This window comes from Lithobates pipiens, unplaced genomic scaffold, assembly GCF_037356315.1.
Source record: "Lithobates pipiens isolate NorthernLeopardFrog02 unplaced genomic scaffold, aLitPip1_a1.2 Scaffold_19, whole genome shotgun sequence".
Taxonomy (NCBI): domain Eukaryota; kingdom Metazoa; phylum Chordata; class Amphibia; order Anura; family Ranidae; genus Lithobates; species Lithobates pipiens.
In genome coordinates this window covers 69,788,967-69,811,923 of record NW_027507764.1, presented here as the reverse complement: position 1 = coordinate 69,811,923, position 22,957 = coordinate 69,788,967, and the positions used below count along the sequence as shown (strand labels likewise).

Below are 22,957 nucleotides of genomic sequence, written 5' to 3'. Positions count from 1 at the left end.
TTCGTTTTTTAAAAACAGTGTCAAATATTGCACTTGTTTTATGTTGCACTCGGTATGCGCCGCTGACTGCAGTGGCGCAGGCACACAAGGGGATTCTCGGCTGAAAGTCCGGCAGTGGCCGGCCCGGCCGGGATGAAATCTCCCGTGCGCACGTGGGGGGGTTTAAAAAAATTTTTTTTTTTATTTTGACACTTTCCCTTTTAAAAAAAAAATATTTGATCACTTTTATTCCTATGACAAGTAATGTAAACATCCCTTGTCATAGGAATAGAGTATAGGGTAGGTCGTCTTTACAGTGAGATGTGGGGTCTATAAGAGCCCGTATCTCTCCTCTAGGCTGGAAAGCATGAGATCAAAAATAAAAATAGCGATCTTGAGCTTTTCAGCTAAAAAAAGGCAGGGTTGACATCTGCCAGTGCCATCACTCCTGGCCTCCAAAGGTTATAGAGATGGCTGGGGACCATCTGTTCCTTGGTCAGCTCTATGGTAAAACGCCGCCGTCGGCCAATTCATTCTCTGGTTCCCTGATCGCACGGGCCAGCCAGGAGAAGCACTGGAGGGCAGCAGGTGGGGGCGACTCTCCCCTCCTGCCGATAAGATTAAGCCATTAGGCAGCTAAACAGCCACTATGATTGTTTGTACATTGCAGGGAATTGCCGACCGAAAAAAACAATATCCGAATGATGCCTGAAGCTGCAGGCATTATTAATATTTAAACAAAGTCCAGGACGTCATATGATGTCCACCTAGGGTTAAGGGCACCAAAAAATATCAGACAAAATGTAAAAAATTACAACAAAAGCAAAAATTCCCAGCTCACTTACCAGCCAGCTTGCAACAAACTGAACTGACACTATCTAACATACCTGTGATGCGATTTTTATGCTTCAATAAAGATACCGAGGAGTGCAGCAATATTCTGGATTTTACATGTTACTGATGCTGTCTAAGCCCGGTCGGAGAGTCCGACGGAATGTGTCCGATCGGACCGTTTTGTCGGATATTCCGACTGTGTGTAGTCTACATCGGACTGTTTGCCTCTGAGTATCCGACGGACCAAGTTTTCCAACTTGTTGGTAAAATTTTCCGACAAAATGCTCTGATTGGACATACTCCGATCATGTGTAGAGAATTCCGATCAGACAAAGTGCCACGCATGCTCAGATCAAATTCCTACACCAAAGCTATTGGCTACTAGCCTGAACGTAGTCCCGTCGTAACGAAATAACGTCATCACGTCGGATTTTCAGACAACTTTTTCCGACCGTGTGCATGCAACAGTTTCGGACAAAATCCGTCAGACAAAATCCGTCGGACAATATCCGACGGATTTGGTTGTCGGAATCTCCGACCGTGTGTACAAGGGCTTACAGTTCATGTTAAAACCAACAGGTTTAGCTTGCACGCGTTTTAAAAACATATGAGTCTGCTGCAGCAGCCACATCACAGCACCCCAGCATACTGCAGTCCCAACTCTATAATTTTGAAAATCTCCCAAGTTGGTTCACGTATATAATAATGGATCGATTAAGGGCAGGTATGCCTGAAGAGAGCCCATCCCTTTTTTTAATTACACGGGTACATTGGACACCCAGCAAGGGCACAATGGCATTGAAGGTATCCAGTGCTTCCCCTCACCAATTCACCAACAGTACTAACAAATGGCAACCACCCTGACCCTACCACTGTCCTTTGCAGCAAGGAGCATGTAGAAGAGCACATAGAAGCATGTGAAAAAAAAAGAAAGCTTTCTTATTGTTTAAATTAAAAAAAAATAAAAAACACAAGAGCCCATGTGTATATAAAAGATAAAAAGCATGATAGAGTCTGGCCCGTAACCATGTAAGAAAACCACAATGAAATACATAAGCATAAACCCATTAGGGGTAAGCTGGTCCAGGATGTCAAGTGTTATATAAGTACGCAACAACATTCCTGAATTACTGTAACTATTCTTATTATTAATGAATAAAGTAAATGACAATTTGTATTGTTGCCTAATCATTTCAATAAAAAATTATTGTTAAGAAATACATAAGCATAATGCTGCATAAGAAAAAAAAAAAAAACGGCGTGTTTTAATTCTTTCTACAAATCTTCACCTGTGGGATGTATCACAGTGGTTAAATCTGTCACATCTACTATGTATAAAAAGTGTCCCAAATGGACTAGTACAAAATGAATCATCCCTAATGTATAGGACTAATGGTTACATAATCATCATGTTTCCCGAGAGGGAGAAACCCCCCAGAGAAAGAGGTTCAGGCTATTGGAGCAAAAAGGTTGCCATGGAGTTTCCCACTACGTCGGAAAAACATAATAGGACAATAAATGAAGGGGAAGAAAAAGGGAGAGGATGTGCCTAATTGTAATCCTGAAACCAGACTGGGCTATATATATACAGTGCCTTGCGAAAGTATTTGGCCCCCTTGAACTTTTCAACCTTTTGCCACATTTCAGGCTTCAAACATAAAGATATCAAATTTTTATTTTTTGTGAAGAATCACCAACAAGTGGGACACAATTGTGAAGTGGAACGAAATCTATTGGATTTTTGAAACTTTTTTAACGAATAAAAAAATGAAAAGTGGGGCGTGCAAAATTATTCGGCCCCCTTGCGTTAATACTTTGTAGAGCCACCTTTTGCTGCGATTACAGCTGCAAGTCGCTTGGGGTATGTCTCTATCAGTTTTGCACATCGAGAGACTGAAATTCTTGCCCATTCTTCCTTGCAAAACAGCTCGAGCTCAGTGAGGTTGGATGGAGAGCGTTTGTAAACAGCAGTTTTCAGCTCTTTCCACAGATTCTCGATTGGATTCAGGTCTGGACTTTGACTTGGCCATTCTAACACCTGGACTAACTCCAACAGGTTTTCATCCAGAATGGTCCTCTATTTGGCTGCATCCATCTTCCCGTCAATTTTAACCATCTTCCCTGTCCCTGCTGAAGAAAAGCAGGCCCAAACCATGATGCTGCCACCACCATGTTTGACAGTGGGGATGGTGTGTTGAGGGTGATGAGCTGTGTTGCTTTTATGCCAAACATATCGTTTTGCATTGTGGGCAAAAAGTTAGATTTTGGTTTCATCTGACCAGAGCACCTTCTTCCACATGTTTGGTGTGTCTCCCAGGTGGCTTGTGGCAAACTTTAGACGAGACTTTTTATGGATATCTTTGAGAAATGGCTTTCTTCTTGCCACTCTTCCATAAAGGCCAGATTTGTGCAGTGTACGACTGATTGTTGTCCTATGGACAGACTCTCCCACCTCAGCTGTAGTTCTCTGCAGTTCATCCAGAGTGATCATGGGCCTCTTGGCTGCATCTCTGATCAGTCTTCTCCTTGTCTGAGCTGAAAGTTTAGAGGGACGGCCAGGTCTTGGTAGATTTGCAGTGGTCTTATACTCCTTCCATTTCAAAATGATCTCTTGCACAGTGCTCCTTGGGATGTTTAAAGCTTGGGAAATCTTTTCGGACCTTGTCTGCCGGCATTAGGCTTCATGCACACAGAGCGTTTTTACTGATGCTTTTAACAGCGTCAGACCTTTTCTTTCTTTTTTTTTTTAACAGCTTCAAAACACCTCTCCAAGTTATTCTATGTTTCTGTACACACACAGGCTTTTAGGAGCTGTAAGTGGCATAGGGGTTTTCAAGCTGTAAAAAAAAAACTCCGTCCTGGAGCAAAAGCCTTGAGCTGTAAAAATGCCTGACGTGGCTAAATGCATGTTAATGCTGTATACATCGTTAAGCAGTGTCAATCGTATTTAAGCTGTAATAATTGGATTTGGGAGTGGAGAATAGCAGAGGGCAGAAAACATACTGCTAAGTGGTAACGCAACTAAACACACATTAACGTCAATACAAAATGCTTCTGAAAGCGCATTTTTTACAGCTGCATTTTCCTGGCATCAGTACTGGCTTTGCAGCTTTTTTTTTTTTTTTCTTATGCCCTTTGGGCATGAGGCCTTAAATGCTGGCTTCTCATAATAAAGTTTTCTCCTCTGAGGAGGAACTAAGATACAGTATCTCACAAAAATGAGTACACCCCTCACATTTTTGTAAATACTTTATTATATCTTTTCATGTAACACTTTGCTACAATGTAAAGTAGTAAGTGTACAGCTTGTATAACAGTGTAAATTTGCTGTCCCCTCAAAATAACTCAACACACAGCCATTAATGTCTAAACTGCTGGCAACCAAAGTGAGTACACCCCTACGTGACAATGTCCAAATTGGGTCAAATTAACCATTTTCCCTCCCTGGGGTCATGTGACTCGTTAGTGTTACAAGGTCACAGGTGTGAACAGGGAGCAGGTATGTTAAATTTGGTGTTATCGTTTTTTCTACTGATCACTGGAAGTTTAACATGGCACCTCATGGGAAAGAACTGTTGCTCTTCATAAAGGTGGCCTAGGCTATAAGAATATTGCCAAGACCCTGAAACTGAACTGCAGCACGGTGGCCAAGACCATACAATGGATAAAATAGGACAGGTTCCACTCAGAACAGGCCTCGTCATGGGAAATAGACAAAGGAGTGCTGCCAACACTGCTGCTGAGGTTGAAGGGGTGGGAGGGTCAGTGCTCAGACCATATGCTGTACACTGAATCAAATTGGTCTACATAGCTGTCGTCCCAGAAGGAAGCCTCTTCTAAAGATGATGTACAAGAAAGCCTGCAAAGTTTGCTGAAGACATGCAGACTAAGGACATTGATTACTGATGTCCTGTGGTCTGATGAGACCAAGATACAGTGGTGTGAAAAAGTGTTTGCCCCCTTCCTCATTTCCTGTTCCTTTGCATGTTTGTCACACTTAAGTGTTTCGGAACATCAAACCAATTTAAACAATAGTCAAGGACAACACAAGTAAACACAAAATGCAATTTGTAAATGAAGGTGTTTATTATTAAAGGTGAAAAAAAATCCAAACCATCATGGCCCTGTGTGAAAAAGTGATTGCCCCCCTTGTTAAAACATACTATAACTGTGGTTGTCCACACCTGAGTTCAATTTCTCTAGCCACACCCAGGCCTGATTATTGCCACACCTGTTCACAATCAAGGCATCACTTAAATAGGAGCTGCTTGACACAGTAAGGTCCACCAGAAGATCCTTAAAAGCTACACATCATGCCGAGACCCAAAGAAATTCAGGAACAATTGAGAAAGAAAGTAATTGAGATCTATCAGTCTGGAAAGGGTTATAAAGCCATTTCCAAAGCTTTGGGAATCCAGCGAACCACAGTGAGAGCCACTATCCACAAATGGCGAAGACATGGAACAGTGGTGAACCTTCCCAGGAGTGGCCGGCCGCCCAAAATTACCCCAAGAGCGCAGCGACGACTCATCCAAGAGGTCACAAAAGACCCCACAACAACGTCCAAGGAACTGCAGGCCTCACTTGCCTCAGTTAAGGTCAGCGTTCATGCCTCCACCATCAGGAAAAGACTGGGCAAAAATGGCCTGCATGGCAGAGTTCCAAGGAGAAAACCACTGCTGAGCAAAAAGAACATCAAAGCTCGTCTCAATTTCTCCACAACACATCTTGATGATCCCCAAGACTTTTGGGACAACATTCTGTGGACCGATGAGACAAAAGTGGAACTCTTTGGAAGGTGTGTGTCCAAGTATATCTGGCGTAGAAGGAACACTGCATTTCATAAAAAGAACATTATACCAACAGTAAAATATGGTGGTGGTAGTGTGATGGTCTGGGGCTGTTTTGCTGCTTCAGGACCTGGAAGACTTGCCGTGATAAAAGGAACTATGAATTCTGCTGTCTACCAAGAGATCCTGAAGGAGAATGTCCGACCATCTGTTCGTGTACTCAAGCTGAAACGAACTTGGGTTCTGCTGCAGGACAATGATCCTAAACACACCAGCAAGTCCACCACCGAATGGCTGAAGAAAAACAAAATGAAGACTTTGGAGTGGCCTAGCCAAAGTCCTGACCTGAATCCTATTGAGATGTTGTGGTATGACCTTAAAAAGGCCGTTCATGCTCGAAAACCCTCTAATGTAACTGAATTAGGACAATTCTGCAAAGATGAGTGGGCCAAAATTCCTCCAGGACGCTGTAAAAGCCTCATTGCACATTATCGCAAACGCTTGGTTGCAGTTGTTGCTGCTAAGGGTGGCCCAACCAGTTATTAGGTTTAGCGGGCAATCACTTTTTCACACGGGGCCATGATGGTTTGGATTTTTTTTCACCTTTAATAATAAACACCTTCATTTACAAATTGCATTTTGTGTTTACTTGTGTTGTCCTTGACTATTGTTTAAATTGGTTTGATGTTCCGAAACACTTAGGTGTGACAAACATGCAAAGGAACAGGAAATGAGGAAGGGGGCAAACACTTTTTCACACCACTGTAAACTTATTTGGTTCAGATGGCGTCAACGTGTGTGGCGGCAACTAGGTGAGGAGTACAAAGACAAGTGTGCCTTGCCTACAGTCAAGCATGATGGTGGGAATGTCTTGGTCTGGGGCTGCATGAGTGCTGCCGCCACTGGGGAGCTACAGTTCATTGAGGGAACAATGAATGCCAACATGTACTGTGATATACTGGAGACTGGGCTGCAGAACAGTATTCCAACATAACGACACATCTCGAAGATGATCATTGCCTTGTTAAAGAAGCTGAGGGTAAAGGTGATGGACTGGCCAAGCATGTCTCCAGACCTAACCCCTATTGAGCATCTGTGGGACATCCTCAAACAGAAAGTGGAGGAATGCAAGGTCTCCAACATTCACCATCTCCATGATGTCGTCGTGGAGGAGTGGAAGAGGACTCCAGTGGCAACCTGTAAAGCTATGGTGAACGCCATGTCCAAGAATGTTAAGACAGTGCTGGAAAATAATGGTGGCCACACAAAATATTGACACTTTGGGCCCAATTTGGACATTTTCACTTATGGGTTGTGACATTGGGGTGTTTAGCTCAAGTGGTTAGATGCATTTTTTTGTGCAGTGAGTCCACATCAGACAGGCATTTGTAGTTAAGGGCCTGGTAGCCCATGTTTATTAAAGGGAAAACAAAACAGTCCATCCAGGAATCCCACGCAGGGGTTTAACTTCATTTGGCACACATAAATGAAAACATACCAAGCCACCTGGCTCTCTCTTGTCAGCAGTTCCTCTGCTTGCTCCCAACAGACTTATCAATTCTTTCCAGCCCCCTGGACTCACTGGCTTCCGTAGTCTTCCCGACTCTCAAGGCTGGCCAGCCTTTACCAGTCCCTGAGCAAAGAATCCCCCTTACACGGGCTACAGTCTCCCATAGGGCAGACCACTCTCCAAACATAGGTTTGTCTTCAAACAACAGCAGCAAGCTGCTCACACTCCACCCTCCACTCTCACCAGCCCCTCGTTATATGGGCTGTGTGCAGCTGGGCACACACCCTGCTTGCTATCCTCAAGACCCGGACACAGGGTTGGAGATCCCGTCCCACCCATGACTCTCAGGGATCTCCAAACTACAGAATCCCAATCGGAACTAGCAAAACCTGGAGAAAACTGACAGAGCAGTTTTCTGCATTTAAACTCTACACTCTGTAGTCTTGCAGTCCACAGATATGCAAACTCTGTGTCTCTTTTACCTCCAATTTCATAGGGACAGAGCCTCGCTCTGCCACAGGGTGTACTCGCTTTTGTTGCCAGCAGTTTAGACATTAATGGCTGTGTGTTGATTTATTTTGAGGGGACAGCAAATTTACACTGTTATACAAGCTGTACACTCACTACTTTACATTGTAGCAAAGTGTCATTTCTTCAGTGTTGTCACATGAAAAGATAGAATAACATATTTACAAAAATGTGAGGGGTGTACTCACTTTTGTGAGATACTGTAACTAAACTTTAACAATTTAGGCTGCTTTTAGCAGAGAGGTGCAGTGGTTAGCAAGGCTCACTAACCTATAAGAAGACTTGTTGGTGACAGTTCACACAGTGATAAGGCTGCCTTCTGTCTGCATCCCAGCAATCCGTGGAGTGTTAGGATCTCTTTACCTCCTCGGATCCTTTTTCACATGGAGTCACACTGCTGTGAGCAGATCCTGAGCTGAAAGGAAAGGATGTTGGTTTTTTGACTTCCATGTCTATTCAGTTTAGGTCCACACTTACACAGTGGACCTATGATGGCTCTTCTGTTGGCTAGATGTAAACAGACTTTTGTTTCTGTTTATGTCAGGCTTCCTCTGATCCATCATGTTTAGGTCCAGAAAAACAGAAAAGGTCCCTTTTTACATTATTTTTTTTTTTTCAGACCTAGATGGGCACAAGTCTGTTTACATCCATCTGTCTATGAAGCTGCATGGAGCTTCCAATCAAGTCCGTCTGAAAAACAAAACGGCAGTCCTGACTGGAAATGATTTAAAGCTGAAGTTTAGGTTTGCCAATTTTTATAGTTATCATGGGCTAGCTTGGGCCCATGTAGGTATGTATGTGCCATACCTGTGGGATCCCCATGGAAGCTGGAAATAACTGTGGTAGGCACCACTATTGCAGCGATTGCAGCTAGCTTTTGGGTCCTGTGCTAAGTGTTCTCTGATTGGATGGGTTGGAGGTCCTGATGTCACCACCATCAAAGAATGCTTTGCTTTCACAAAGAAAATAAAGTTTTCCTGTGCCCAGCAAGCGACCTTCTGTGCAGTAGGGGAGCCACTTGGGACGCCACCTCGAAGCTAGTGGAGATCACTGTAGTAGTGTTGCCTTCCATTGGGATCCCACAGGTATGGCACATACATACTTACATCGGTTCAAGCTGGACCAGTGTAACTATGTAAAAACTGCCATACCTAAACGTTAGCTTTAATGTGGAATATGACTGCATAGATCAGTGATTCCCAGTCTCTCCCCTCCCTGCACTCCCAATAGGCCATGGTAAAATAGGTGTCATAAATACCAAACCATTGACATTGATTTAAGCACCTCAGCAAGATGAAGGAAATACTGAGAACATGACCTTTTGGGGGTACTTGAAGACTGAGGTTGGAAACCACTGGCACAGGTGACGCTGAGCCTGCGTGTGTTTTATTTTCTACTCTGCAGAGAGGTCACCTTAAAGCTTTTCCCAAATGTGACATTCTTATAAACCTCAGATTCAATACCAATATTTCTCTGCCCACTTCAAAATGTGAAATCATTGTATAGACTTTAGAAATGTCTTACTGAGTTCCAAGAAATCTTTTTAAAGTTTAAGAAAAGGTGTGCCAATTAGAAATTCAATAATCTTCCATCTCTTGTTACCAGGATCGATGGTTGCCATCTAGGAAGATATTGATTTTTTTTTTTCCCTCTGGTTGGTTGACTAGATGATTTCCTGATTATGTTTAAAGGTTTCGTTCACCCAAACCTGATATTTGATCTTTGGTATATGCAGGCGCATTAAAGCTGAACTGGATGGTATAAAACATAATTTAATGCAATTATGTGTTTAAACAAATATTTTAAAGGCAACTAGTCCAGATACCTGAAATTGACATGCTGTGAGACTCATATGATCCCCTGTACAGCAGCACTCATCCATATATACTGTATGAGGGAGGGATGCACCGAAATTTTGGCCGCCAAAACATATCGGCCAAAAATGCCCATTTTGGCAATTTGCCAAAAGAGAAAAACGGCCGATAATGGAGCCAAAAATGGGGCGGGGCTCCGCCCCCGCCCCTGGTGCCGCCCATCATGGGGGTGTCCTATAGCACAGGAGAGCCGCCTCCGCTGCCTCTTTGACAGCGTCGGGAACATCACAGCTTTTATTTCAATAGCTGTGTGTTCCTGGACGCGCGCTGTCACATACAGCCCCTCCCCCTTGTCTGGGGAGCTTTGATAGACAGACAGATCACCCGTCCCAGGATTGGACGGGTGATCGGTCTATCAAAGTGCCATCTCCTGTACCATGTTCTCAGTCTCTGACCATCTCCTGTATTATGTTCTCAGTCTCTGACCATCTCCTGTACCATGTCCTCAGTCTCTGACCATCTCCTGTACCATGTCCTCAGTCTCTGACCATCTCCTGTACCATGTTCTCGGTCTCTCACCATCTCCTGTACCATGTCCTCAGTCTCTGACCATCTCCTGTACCATGACCCCAGTCTCTGACCATCTCTTGTACCATGTCCCCAGTCTCTGACCATCTCCTCTACCATGTCTTCAGTCTCTGACCATCTCCTGTACCATGTCCCCAGTCTCTGCCCATCTCCTGTATAAAAATATTTTTTTAACAATATGTTTCGGTATCGGTTTCGGTTTTTGGCCTAGTGTATTTTTCATTTTCGGGATCGGTTTTGGCACCAAAAAACCCATTCGGTGCACCCCTAGTATATGGATAACCTATCAACAGGAAGGGGGTGGATGGACAGCCCCTTCAGTTTGTTACTTCGCATTCACTGTCTAATCACAGGCTGGTGGCAGAGAAGTGACCAGGCTCTTTTGCTTTACAGCAGTAGAGAAAAGCTAGGTCACCAGGCTGGCTCTGTTGTCTGATGGGCCAGGTAAATCAATCTAAGGACTATGTTGACAGAAATACAAAACTTTTGGTAGGTCAAACAGTTAAGATATATGTATTTCATGTATGTGTTTGGCTCTTTTCCCTGATTGCTTGCAGCGAGTCCTTGATGAGATCCCTGTGTTGATTTTCTAGCTTTATGTATCTGATCTGGCACTTATCTGCTGTATTTGCTGCTGTATTTTAACTGAAATAATATTATGGAGGAAGCAAGAGGCGGAGTGTACGGCAGTAGCATATGTCAACATATAGGAGGGACCTGGTGACCTGGAGCAGCGCTCTGTGGTTACATTCAGTGGAACTCCTCAGGTAAGCTGGGAGCAATGCAGCATCCATCTTGGCGGTTCATCTACAGAATACTTTATTAATCCCAAATGGAAATTATTATGACACAGACACACGTAAAAAAAAAAAACACAAGATCACAACAATAGACTGAACAAGATGCAAAAACACAACAGAATTACTAATAACAGCCATTAACACCATATAACAAAATTAAAACTACACTACAAATAAAACATTCATACAATTAAAATACAACATACGGTAGAATAAATAACATAGATTAAAATAACAGGCAAACCAGATACAAATAATATACCACTTTCGCTAACACCACTCCAGATAATAAGCAACACAATACCAAAATACTATAAAAACAACATAAAATCCTGATCATAAACCAGAATTAAATCTTTGCCTTATATATCTTGATCACCACAGACAAAAATGAATTCCTGTGTCACTCTGTAGTGCACTGTGGGAGTAACAATCTGTCACTGATGGTACTCCGCAGACTGACCAGCGTATTGTGGAGTGGGTGGGAGGAGTTGTCCAAGATTAAAGGTAACTTGAACATTCTCCTCTCCAGCACTGTTGTAAAACACTCCAATTCCAATCCAACAACATCACTGGCCTTGCGAATGAGTTTAAGTCTGTTGGTGTCCAACAGATCCTTTTTTTTTTTTTGTTACATTTAGATACAAATGATTAACCTCACACCATGTGAGAAAGTTCTCCACCACAGTCCTATACTCAGTGTCTTCCCCATCCCTGATACATCCCGCAGAGTCATCAGAAAACTTCTGAACATGGCAAGACTCTATCTTCGCTCCTTACCATTTCCTGTTAGGTAGCCTACAATCCATAACACAAGGAAAACATCGACCTGTATTGCTGTTAGCTTCTCTCCCAATAGATCTGGCCTGATGGTATCAAAAGCACTGGAGAAGTAAAAAAACACGACCCTCACAGTGCTTGTTGACTTATCCAGATGTGCATACATGCGATTTACCATGAAAATGATCGCATCATCAACAACCAATCTTGGCTGGTATGCAAACATTTTATAACCATGGCCCGTAACTGATATAAGTCTCTCCAAGGTCTTCATGATGTGGAAGGTCAAAGCCACTGGTCTATAATCCTTGGAGCCACTAGGACGTGGTATCTTTGGCACATGGACAGGATGTCTTCCACAACACAGGAACCTTTCGTAGACTCAGGCTCAAGTTAAAGACCCGTTGAAGAACACTCCCCAGCTGGTCTGCACATGCCCTAAGCACCCTGGGGCTAACTGAATCGGGGTCTGCCGATTTTACTACCTTAAGTCTCCTCCACTGTCTACTCACTGATCAGCTATAAAAGACATTGATGAACTTTCCCATAAAGGAGGTGTATAAAGTTGTTCTTATAAAAAGAACAACCACTAAAGGTATCCAATAGGGGTGAATCAGAACACACATTAAAGCAGGAAGGACATCTAGTATGAGAAGAGGAAAGTACTTTCCGCAGCTTTACTTTCCTACACCTTTGTGTTGAATTTGAAGGAGTTAAAGCCAGGGCCTCCAAATCAAACCTATTAAAAAATGGTTTAGTTCATTCGCCCTCTCCACATCACCCCTAGTCCCTCCACCAACCTGCTTAAGACCTATAATGGTTCTTATGCCACTCCAGACCTCTCTCACTTTGTTTTGCTGGAATTTCTGCTCCAGCTTTCTCCTATATTACTTCTTAGTCTCTCTAATCTTTATCCTAAGGTCCCTCTGAATAATTTTTAGCTCCTCCCTATTACCCACTCTAAAAGCCATCTTCTTGGAGGGAAGAATATCCTTCATATCCCTAGTTACCCTCTGTTTATTATTTGAATAACAATGAACAATTCTTGTTGGAGCAATAGAATCTACACAGAAATTAATATAATGTTTTATACACTCAGTAAGCCCATCAATGTCCCATCCATGTGGCTCACAGAGTGCATTCCAATCTTTTGCCTCAAAAAAGCACCGCAGTAACGCAAAGGGCTCCTCAGACCATCTCTTCACTGATCTGGTGGTCAGGTTGTCTCTTAACCATTTCTAAGGGGAGAATTCAACCAGGTTGCAGATTTACTCAGCAGGAGGCAGGTGAGGGAAGCCGTTTGGGTCCTCCAACCGGGAGGTTTACAATACATGGTGATCATGCAGAGGTGGAGTAGATCTGCTGGTGACAAGGGAAGACACATAAGCGGTGCTATTTCTTTCCCTAAGCAGGGGGGATGGGACACTAATGGTTGCAGCCAAAAAGATTTCCTCTGTTTTACGCCCCCCCCCCCCCCCCAGCATTGCTGCCAGTGGTCTTAAGGAAGTTTCGAAGCGAGAGGACCACCTTGAATCTCACAGCCACGAGTTGGCCCAGGATGGCTTGGATTTTGATCTGGTGGCTAAACCTTCTTGGATGCTTCCATGCCAGGAAGATTTGCTCTCTCTGCATCCTGTTATTTGTCCACAGGTAGTGAGGCTGGGCCTAGCGGTGTGGCTACTGAGGAACAGCTTCTGAGGTCTAAGGGATTTTTGGCCCATGCGTCACCCTGTTGAGTAGCAGGAAGGAGGAGACATGATCCATAGATGCAAACTGCAAACTCTATAATAGGTGGTGCCTAATAACGTATCTGGAATGCCTTCAGATTGGGGCTGATAAGGGCCTAACCATCAGTACACTGAAGTGTCAGGTTTTGGGACTTTTAAAACCTTTGGCAAGCGATCCATTGGTAGGTATAGAGGCTGAGCCTAGAGACATGGTTACTGAGGCGCATCTCCTGAGGTCTAAGAGTTTTTCGGCCCAAGTGGTGTCTACCCTGTTGAGTAGTAGGAAGGAGGAGACACAATCAATATACTTTAACGTCTGGAAACTCTTCAATAGGTGGTGTGGAAAGAATTCCTAATTTTACATAGCCTAGTAACAGTTCTGGAATTCCTTCACGGAAGAGTCAGGTTTCGTCCCTTGGTGATTTCATCAAGAAACCTTGGGCCAGCAATGCATTGGTGGGTAGGTTTTTTAAAGCTCTATCCAGGCGGAGACCAGATGGGGGACCCCCTTTTCCTAAGTTGGATATGACAATGGGTTTAAAGGGACTGACAGGAGATTCCTTTGAACCACCTTAAAACAGCAATACAATAAATGTCTGCTTTTCGGGTTTATTACTGCTCTAAGGGTTGCTGGGAGAGGGCAGCAAGAGGTTATAAAGGAACTCTGGAAGATGTGCCCACAAAAAGCAGGCAGAGTACGAAGCACCGGTCACCAGTATTGCCTGTGGCCTTCTTTTTCCCTACAACACAGCAAAATTGCATCATTAGTGTTCCGTTCCACTTTGTATGATTTAGATCCTCCTTGCGCTGTGACGCATATAGTGCTATGCTGCTGCTGATTTATACATCATCGTATTACCTGCAGTATTGTACAGAGCTTTAGGTTTGAAATACAATTTATTGTAGTTGTTACAAGTAAAGTAAATTACTACAGTAAAAGAAAATTTTGAGTGGTCCCCAGAACAAAAGTACTAGGGAAATTTTCCAATTGGAACACTAGTTCTTGTGAACCTCGTGAATACCAGGGACATCCTTCACTTTGGAGGGATGTCTTCTCACTTCTTGTTTTGGCAAAGGGATGAGAAGTAAAGAGAAATCTCCCCAATGGGACACAGATGGTAAAAAAAAAAACTGATTAGGGTCTTTTACACTCCCTTACTCTATCCAAAAGGGAAAAAAAATGTATATGCCTTCAGTTCTACTTTAAATCCTAGGAAACTGAAACACTTTATGTGTGGTGAACTCAGCTCTTCTTCCAAGGAACACATAGTTCTTGCACCTGCTATTAAGCGGCGCACACATTTTCATTGTAATGAGAGCAGGACAGATAAAAGGAGAAGCTGCTGGAGGTCAGGAAGGTCCTCGCTATCTATCAGAACATTTGTGAGCTGAAATCAACAGTAGAAAGCTGTTTTTGATCTTGAAGGGAACACCAAATGTCTCAGCATTTGTCATCTTTCATCTGTGAATTTAATTACGCCGAGTAATGTTCCCTTTCATTGCAGATCATGTCCGATTAATGTTGCCATGACCTTCTACTTAATAAAATTCTTAATTGTTTGTTCTACAGGCACATATTGATAAAATGCCATTTCACTTGAGAAATCGGGACGGTTTTAAGCTTGAAAGAGCCTTTGGGCCATGTTGGCTAGGCAGATTTAGTGCAACAATGAAATCACATATTTTTTTTCCAGTAAATGCGTAGCATCATTGGTCACGTGACAGCGTAAGGTGTTTGTTCTTTCTAAAAGGCTCCAGGAGCAGCATGAGAGGCACAATACAATGTGACTTATAGAGAGATCTTGGGGCATATCACTTTTTGTAGAATATATTCTGTTGTTGCAGAATGACAAAACAAAGTGACTGACAGTGTTTGGGGCAAACTCTAAGTGCCCGTTCACACTACCATGACTTGTCAGGTGACTTAGCCGCCTGACAAGTCGCGCTCCGTTCTGTACTATGGAACTGTTCTAATAGGAGCGACTATTTTTGGGGCGACTTCAGGTGACTTGCATTGACTTCTATACAGTAGTCGTTTTGCAAGTCGGTGCTGAAGTCGTGTGCAGGTCGCGTCTGTGAGTCGCGCTGCAAGTCGCGTCGCCCCTGTGTGAATGGGCACTTACGCTGCCCACTGCCAGGCATACATAAAGGCCAACTCCAGGAAACTTGAGGATTCCTCCTTGTAGTGGGGCTGTCTGTACTGCAATGGTAAAAGGGGTTGTAAACCCTCATTGTTTTTCACCTTAATGCATTCTATGCATTAAGGTGAAAAACCTTCTGTTTCTGTAGTGCAGCAGCCCCCCCAGAGCCCCCCTTTTACTTACCTGAGCCTGGTCTTTCCAATGACAAGAATGAGCACACCAGCTCCAGCCGGTGTCTTAGGTCCTCATTGGATAGATCGATAGCAGCAGGAACCATTGACTCCTGCTGCTGTCAATATAATCCAATGATGCAAGATTCGGGGCAGAGCGCTGCCCTGCTGTCTGTGTCAATGGATGCTGCAGCAGAAAACGGGAGTGTGCCCGCACGAATGCCCTGAGGGATAGGCACTCAAGAAGTGGAGGAGCCAGGAGCGCCACTGAGGGACCCCAGAAGAGGAGGATCTGAGTCACTCTGTGCAAAACCAGCTGCACAGAGGCGGAAATATGCTGTTTTTCTTTTGTTTTAAACAAACTTTTACATATCCTTTTAACTGCTTGTTTAGGTCTAGGAGGCCTTAGATTTATTACCCAATCCTCCACATTGCGAGACTAGTCCCTGCAGTGTCTCCCACCTTAGTGCTCCAGCAGTTTAAGGTTTAGACATCATCAGTACCAACGCAGGGTCCATACTCTACATTAGACTTGATGACACCGAGGGACAGTCCTTTGCCGCAGCATGGAGGAGCTCTATTTGACAAGTCAACAGAGGATAGGGTAAGTAAATGCTCTTTAGACCTAAAGGGACCGTTAACCCTAGTGTTGGCACAGCCCCACTGGAAGGAGGAATTTTCAAATTTCCCATAGTTGGGCTTTAAGCAGTTGTCTTTGCATATGTGTGTGTGTATATATATATATATATATATATATATATATATATATATATATATATATATATATATACACACACATACACACACACACATACACATACACACACACAGTATCTCACAAAAGTGAGTACACCCCTCACATTTTTGTAAATATTTTATTCTTTCTTTTTATGTGACAACACTGAAGAAGTGACACTTTGCTACAATGTAAAGTAGTGAGTGTACAGCTTGTATAAGAGTAAATTTGCTGTCCTCTCAAAATAACTCAATACACAGCCATTAATGCCTAAACCACTGGCTACAAGAGTGAGTAAACCCCTAAGTGAAAATGTCTGAATTGAGCCCAATTAGCCATTTTCCCTCCCCGGGGTCATGTGACTCGTTAGTGTTACAAGGTCTCAGGTATGAATGGGGAACAGGTGTGTTAAAGAAGCTAAGGGTAAAGGTGATGGACTGGCCAAGCATTTCTCCAGACCTAAACCCTATTGAGCATCTGTGGGGCATCCTCAAATGGATGGTGGTGGAGTGCAAGGTCTCTAAAATCCACCAGCTCAATGATGACGTCATGGAGGAGTGGAAGAGGACTCCAATGGCAACCTGTGAAGCTCTGGTAAACTCCACGCCATGTTAAGGCAGTGCTGGAAAATAATGGTGGCCACTCAAAATATTGACACTTTGGCCCCAATATGGACATTTTCACTTAGGGGGGTACTCACTTTTGTTGCCAGTAGTTTAGATATTAATGGCTGTGTCTTAAGTGTCATTTCTTCAGTGTTGTCACATGAAAAGATATAATAAAATATTTACAAAAATGTGAGGGGTGTACTCACTTTTGTGAGATACTGTGTGTGTGCGTGTGTGTGTGTATATATATATATATATATATATATATATATATATACATACATACTGTATATAAACATTTTGTCTGTGACTCCGTATTAGTGGATTTTTTTTCTCACTTCTTGTCCCTGTGCTGTACGACAAGATGACACTGACAGTAATAAAATAATTTAAATTATTACCCCTCTACATTGTAAAGAGCTGCGTAAACTGTTGTCGCTATGTAAATCGCTAATAATAATAATTAATATTGTAATGCTGCTTCTCCTAGCCGATGATGAATATATTGCTAATTTTGCTAGGAGATGGGCTAACACACCGGCACTTGCGGGACATGACATGTTGGAGGCACGCCTACCTGATCACATACAATGCAGAACCCATAGTCATCACGATGGGCTTTGGCCACTGGTTTTGCATTGGATATGAGGATGATCTCACCAAGAAGGTCGGCAACAAGACCAGTTGGAGAGCAGCTTTGGTGGACTGATCATCCTAATTGGAACTTGCCGGGAAGAAGACCGTGAATTTAGGTATTATGCCGTGTACACACGACCGGACTTTCCGGCAGACTAGGTCCAAAGGGATTAGTCCGATCGTGTGTGGGCTAGTCCGATCGTTTTTTGAAAAGTAAATCTGACAGACCTAGAAATAGAACATGTTTCAAATCAATCCGACGGACTCAATTCCGATGGACTAAAATCGGGAAAACCGTTCGTCTGTGTGCTGGTCCAAAATGCGACGCAAGGGTAGCTATTGGCTACTGGCTATTGAACTTTCTTGTTTAGTCCCATTTACGTCATCACGTTCAAAAGGAACGGACATTCGAACGGACTAAGTCCGTTCGTGTGTGGCCAAGTCCATTCAGAAAGTCCGTTGGAACTCAGCTGAAAGTCCATTGGGAAGACCTTCGTACCTAGTCTGCCGGAATGTCCGGTTGTGTGTACACGGCATTACTGTTAGGAATCTTCTCGTGTGATCTGTCAAAACTCCAGATGTATTGAGAAGAAAACAATTGATTTCTGATGTGGCCCACAAAAGGGAGACATGCTTACAGGACAAAAGCTGCAGTAAGTGTCTCACAAAAGAATGTGTCTCCCCCCTCTCATACCCTACAAGAATACCACCTCTATGCTTCTATTGGCTGAGGAAACATAGATAGCGTGTCTGGTACAAACCGTTACATTGTTTTGGCTATTCAGTTTCCTTTACAATCTTATGCTATCATATATAGTTAAACCTAGTCATCCATTAACTTACTATGGAGTTAGTTAAGACAAAACAATACAGCAAGTTAATACAACAACGTGCTCAGAAGTCATTTTAAAAATCAGTTTCAGGAATATTGTTTTTCTAATAGTCACACAATAAACATTTAAAACTTTTCTAACATTTCCTTCTCTTTGTGTGACTATTTTATCTCAACACATTTCGATGATAGTCCCTGTGTTATACACTTTCGGACTGTATGTCATTAAGTTGAGCTTCAATGTCCACATAGGTCTCCTCAGAGGTAGAGAGGGTTTGATACATTGTTCTTGAGACTGCAGTTTCAATCAGTTTTTGTGAAAGTCCTCGAATACAGGGAATGCAGCAGCATCCGCAAGTGACCAAAACAGTCAAAGCCACAGCGATTGAGATCAAACGTGATGTGATAAATCCAGTCCATTTACCGAACCATCCTTCAAGCCAGGTTGTGAATGGATCATTAATACCTGAATTTTCCGCTAATTCATTTGATAGAGCAGTCAGTCCTTCCAAGGCTCTGGTCATGGTCCCTCCAGGAGCTGTATTGTTGGGGATAAATGTACAACACATGCTACCAAACATTTTGTATACCCTCCTCTTTCAGCTAGGACCATATCTAAAGCCATTCAGTTCTGCCAGGCCATTAGAGATGTGGAGGCCAACTATTCTGCTAGGCCCTTCACAGCATCCCTAGTATAGTTTACAAATCGTTGTTGGTTATAATATATAATTAATGCAGTCAACATTTTTATTTATAGTCACCCACCAGAGAAGAGACTCAAACCCAGCTGTCACCTGATTCCTGGCTTTAAATTCATCCGGCACCCAGCGAGGAACCCCAATCTCATCTATGTAGATCTGAGAGTTAAATGACCCCATGGGAGAGGTGTCCCTCCGATACTGTTGGCGACTCTTAGTCCACAGGTATTCTGACAGGATTCTTAGGGGGCATAGCCAGCTGGACCATATCGCAATCCCCTCGGGCATTGGCCGGTAGTCCGGCTCGCAGTTTCTTATCCCCACACATCCACCAGACATCAGCTCTCTGAATGTCATGTTCAACCCAGTCACCGTTGTCCGTGTTAATCCTCTCCACACAGTAGTCATCAGGTAGTGACCCAAGATCCACCGCGCTACGGTTCCCTGGGAGTGCAAAACAAGTAAAGTTGCCCGGTTAAGCGGTAACTGCTGGAGGTATCTGAGGTCTCTGTACTGGGGGAAACAACAAACTCAATGTGTGACAAGTAGAATTTGTTTCATGTTTATAGCTCTTATACAATTGCAACATACATTTTAAACCTTCTGGATCTGTATTGTGATCTAGAGGAAAAGGAACTGTTGCTAAATGTGGTCTGGCTCCGGCACAAACTAAACAGTTTTCCTTTTTTTTTTTAAAGAGTTTTAACCTCAACCATTCTAACCACTCATTTTTTTCCTTGATAGCCCGTCTCCAAAGCTATGGCATCTTCTATTGTTAGGTTAGTAAATCTTATAGTTTTACTCAGAACTTCTATTTTAGTATGACCTTCTTCTTTCCCTTCTGAGTCTACCTTTTCCTGTTGTCTAGTTTTATTAGGTGGTAATACCTCAAGGAAAAATGTTCCTTAGGGGTCAGTTCCTGACACCCATACTCCCATAGAATACAACCGCTGATCTTCCTTCCTTGGCTCCTTTAATGTTATTAATAGTTGGTTACAGTTCTTACTATTTGTGCAGGGGGAGTTGGCCGCTTTTGTGATTATGAGTCTCTCCTTTATTCCACTCTTTTTAGCCCCTGGTTGATTATACCCCCAATCTTGATGCACTGTGGTACACAGGGCCTGATCCCATGCTTAACATCCTGCTCTATTCCAGAGCCAGCAGATATAGTTATCTGCCCATAGAAGTCCTCTAGTCCCAGTTGTATCCCCACAATCTGCAATCTGACAGAAGTCTACCAGTATAATGCTAGTTATTCCCTCTATAAAGTTTTTTAGATTTAATGCTTTTCCTGTTCTTTCCTAATCCAAAGGTTCCTCTACTCTTCCATAACGTATAACCCCTCTTATGGATGCCTCTCCTAGAGTCACCAGTAGCCCAAGGATAATTACTGTCCCTTTCATCCTAACCAGCTACAGAGTTCCAGCGGATAGGATAGGGGAGTTGGAAGGGGAGGGAGACTTCACCGGTTTGAGACAAGTCCCACCTTGTGTGAGACCTCCCTTTGTAGCCGTATTTTCTGAACCTTTTGTAGCCAACTGGCCCTATTCTGCCTGTAAAACCTTTTTGTAATGGGACTGGTGAATCCAGGTAGACCTCTCTGCAATCCTTATCGCAGTATGGGTAGTAAAGAGGACTTTGAAAGGACCATCCCACCTTGGGGAGTACCACTGCTTTTTTCTTATTACTTTTTATTAAGACCCAATCTCCCACATGCACCTTTTCATCTTCTTAAATTGGACCTTCTAGACCAGAACCAAAATCATTAGTACGTCTTTGTATTAATAACCTAGACATGTATTCTGCTGGTGTGTGCTCAGACTGCTCAGTAGGTGTTTCATTTGATTGTAAGGGTATCTTATATGGCCTTATTTCAAATGGGCTTAAAGCTTCTTTTGTGGGTGTGATGTACATACTGGTCACAGCTGCTAGTAGGCAGTGCATCCAATTATTTTTCCCTGTTTCTTCCATAGCTTTTCTCAGTTTGCTTTTTAGAATGCCATTATGTCCTTCTACCAATCCAGCTGATTGGGGATGATAGGCACAAATATAGGCAACAAATATTTCACTTTAATTCTCATCACTTCTGTCAAATGTTGTATACTTTTAATTACAAAATGAGGTCTATTATCACTGTCTGTGCATCTGCACTTCCTGTCGGGAATATCTCCACCCATTTGGTCATGGTGCCTGGTTACCAAACAATATTTCTTCCTTTCACATTTGTCTAATTCAATAAAATCCATGCAAATGTGTTGGAATGGATATTGCTGTATAGGGAACTTTCTTTTCTGTGGTCTTATGCCTCCCTGAGCATTGTATCTTGAACATATAATGCATTGACAGCAAAAAGTTTTTTTTAGTAGTTAGTGAAGCCATAGACTGTACATACCTTAAATAAACATCTCAGTCATCCCCCTGTTTGACACATGAGTTACTCCATGTTTCAATACTGCGGCATATCAGTAAGGACTGTATGATCTATCTCTATGGATTTCTCGTTCTGTCATTATTTGCATTTCTTGTACCGCTATTTTGGCTGCCTCATCTGTCCTTTTATTTCCCTTTATGATGGGGTCTGTATATTTTGTGTGTGCTTGACATTTGCAGATTATAAACTCTTTTGGTAACTGTATTGCATCTAGGAACTCTAGAATGAAGGCCGTGTGTGAAATTGGTTTACCACTGGAGGTGACCATCCCCCTGTTTTTCCATTGTTGTGCAAAAACATGTACTGTTGAAAAGGCATATTGACTGTCAGTGTATATGGTTACGAATTTTCCTTCTGATAGTATGCATGCTCTTATCAGTGCTACAAGTTCTGCAACTTGTGCTAAATAATATTTTGGTAGTGGCCCAGCTTCCAAAATCTCATCCTGTGTCACTACTACATATCCAGCTGCATTTGTGCCATCTGGATTTTTCTTACTAAAACCATCAACAAAAAGTGTCATGTCAGGGTTAGATAACGGTATATCTTTCAGATCACTTTGTGGCAGTACCTTTTCAGTGATGGCAGCAGCGCAGTCATGTTTTATGATCATCAGTAGGAAGTGGTAGTAGTGTGGATGGGTTTAATGTAGTACACATCTGTATTGTTAAGTGAGGTTGTGTCAAGAGTATTGTCATACAGGAAAGGTGTCGTGCTGGGCTAAAATGTGATATCTTTTGTTGTAACAGGATAACAGACACTGCATGTGGTACCTTTCATAGTTAGTAAGGTTGAATAAAGACACCAGTCCATCCGGCTCAGCCTGAGTGAGTGTCTAGCCCCTACCCCTGTACATTGCACACTCACATTGGTCTCTACCCTCAAGGATCCAACAATCCAAGGTCCCCATTCATATACCAGGGCCAACCCGGGACAGAAGCCAATCAACCCACCTGCATGTCCCCGGAGTGCGGGAGGAAACCAGAGCACCCGGAGGAAACCCACGCAGGCACAGGGAGTACATGCAAACTCCAGGCAGGCAGTGTCATGGTTGGGATTTGAACCAGCGACCCTTTTTACTTCTAGGTGAGAGTGCTACCCACTACACCACTGCAGCTACCAGTGCTTGTACACAGGGTGGAAGTGCTCTAGTTGCACTGTCTAATTTTATAGAGTAGTAAGCAATCGGCCTCTGGTGCCCGCCATGTGACTGTGTAAGTACTAATGTCATGTGACCTTCCCTTGAGTCTACTGTTTGTTGGAAAGGTTTGTCATTGGTTGGTAAGGCTAGCACTGATGAACTAGAAAGGACTTGTTTTATGTCAGTAAAAGCCGTCTGTTTCCTCACTCCATTT

The 22,957-nt window shown here is 43.0% G+C and overlaps 1 protein-coding gene across 2 annotated transcripts in view; it reads left to right on the top strand.

Moving 5' to 3' along the window:
- RUNDC3B (RUN domain containing 3B) overlaps positions 1–22,957 on the top strand; it is a 355,495-nt gene that overhangs the window by 157,195 nt on the left and 175,343 nt on the right. The gene's annotated exons all lie outside the window — the stretch shown is intronic.